This window comes from Lactuca saligna, chromosome 2 (genome assembly GCF_052625555.1).
Source record: "Lactuca saligna cultivar CGN05327 chromosome 2, ASM5262555v1, whole genome shotgun sequence".
Classification (NCBI taxonomy): Eukaryota; Viridiplantae; Streptophyta; class Magnoliopsida; order Asterales; family Asteraceae; genus Lactuca; species Lactuca saligna.
Window position 1 is genome coordinate 164364388 of NC_136418.1, and position 2485 is coordinate 164366872.

Below are 2485 nucleotides of genomic sequence, written 5' to 3' on the forward strand. Positions count from 1 at the left end.
ATTCTTCCTGAAACCTCGGATCACCCATATGATCAAAATCCCATCACTGGCACAATTCATTCCAACTCTCAGGCTTCATCAGTTGTCAATAAGGAAATCCTTGTGGAAGGACCTGAAGTTCTTGTGAACTGTCTAACTTTTTCCTCAGACCGCAATCCCTCAAACTGTAGTCTTGAACCACAATTACAATCCACAAAGTGTGCCACTAAGGAACAATCCCTGACTTACTCTGCAATAGTTCAATCCTCTTTACTGCAGACCGCAGTCAAGAGCACTCTAACCATTCAACCAATTCTTCATGAATTGCTCATAGAAAATTTTGAATTCGGTCAATGCTCTCAGAGTCCTGAGTCCTCTTGTTCAGATGACTCCAGTCCTCATTTTCAAAAACAATCAAAATTTTCCAGCAAACCGCAGTTAAACGCTTCAGACTGCGGTTCTCCAAAAACTCAGTAAAAACAAGCACTCGAAGAGGAACTCAAATCTCGTGGGAAAAAGCTGGAAATGCTTTCAAAAAACAAAACGAAAATCTCAAAACAAAATGGTCTTGAAAAATATGTCTCAAATTAGATTTCAAAAAATACTCCAATCGAGAAAACAGACAAAATGGAATGTACAGTTCCAAAGGCTTTTTCAAAATCTCATGACAAGTCCCAAAAGAGTGTCAAGTCTTTTCACAAATATCATTTTCAAAACTATTCATTAGATGACTCGAAATGGAAAGGAATTTTGCCAACTCTTATAATTTTAAAGTCACAATAGTTTAACAAAAAAACCTAGGAGGAAGTCTAATGCCTAAAAATTTTCAAATCCCAAGGGAAACTCAGTCAAATCTCATTCTCGGACTGGTCACAAGGCTCACACCACACCCTCTGGGCCGCTGACCAGGTACGGTGTCTGGCTAAATGAAAAAAAATCTTACCTTTAGATTTTATCATCAGGAAAAAACCAAATCAAGTCCAGCCTCGTAATCCTACACAACCTCATAATCCTCCAAAACCTCGTAATCATCCGATACCTCGTAGCTTTTAGAAATCTCGTAATTCTCAAAAGACCTTAAAACACCCATGTTTAGGTCTTAAAGTTGATACGAAACCTGTCCCTGCAATCCCTGTTCATGCATCTAGGAAGAATTCACTTATAACCCCGGGCTCCAAAATTGTTTGGGTGCCCAAACTAACCGTGTAATTTTCAAGCTTTGTGCAAGGAGGAACAAGAAGAGGAGTGGCTGATCGATAGTGTCTGCTCCTTGTATATGACCGGAAGGTTAGAATACCTTCAGGATTTCCAGCCTATATGTAATGGAGGACATGTTACCTTTGGTAACAACGCAAACGGTATCATATGAGGTTACAGTGTCTTAACAACATGGAACTTCTCAATACAAAAGGTTGTTTACATAGAGGACCTCAAGCACAATCTCATCAGTGTAGGCCAACTATGCAAAGCAGGCCATCGATTTGAGTTTGATAATGAATACTGCTACATCATGACAAGTGATAAAAGCACCTGTTTGATCAAATCCAAATCCAAAGGGACCATGTATCCTTTGGATGTCTCATTGATCACTGGGAAACCACAACTATGTTTTCTGTCCAAAGCCTTATCCGAAGTTAGCTGGTTGTGGCACCGCAAGCTAGCTCATCTAAACTTTTGGTATATCAACAACCTTGTCACAGAAGAACTCGTCTGAGGCCTCTCAATTCTGAAGTAAAGCAATGAAACACTCTGCCCTGCTTGTGAGTGTGGAAACAATCCAAGGGAAGTCACCCACTGGTCATTGATTCATCAATTTCTGAACCACTAGAGCTGCTGCATATAGATCTCTGCGGTCCATCTACCATAGCCAGTCTCCATCACAAGAAGTATATATTGGTTATAGTTGATAACTTTACTCGTTTCACATGGTTCTTCTTCCTGAGACTCAAATCTGAAACACCGTAGGTCCTGATAAACTTCATAAAATAAATTAAACTTCAAATCAAGCTACCAGTTCTCAGAATCCGAAGTGACAATGGAACCAAGTTCACTAATCATCTCTTGGATAGTTTCTTGGTTTCCAAAGTTATCAGTCACAACTTCTCTGCTCCCTACACACCACAACAAAATGGAGTTGTAGAGCAAATGAATCGTACTCATGTAGAAGAAGCCATATCCATGTTAAACTTTGCAAACCATCCTCTATAATTTTGGGCCGAAGCAGTGGCAACGACAGCTTTGTTCAAAACCAAAGCATTGTCTGCAAGCGTCTCAACAATACACCTTATGAGGGCCTCAACAATCGAAAACTGAATGTTCGATTCTTTCACATATTCAGGTGTAGATGTTTTGTGATCAACAACAAGGATCGCCTTAACAATTTGCATCGAAGTCAGATGAAGACATATTTCTTGGCTACTCAACAAACAAGGTAGCATACAGAGTTCTTATCATACGCACGCAACTAATAGTTGAATGTTTCGATGTAAAATTCAATGATTATTAC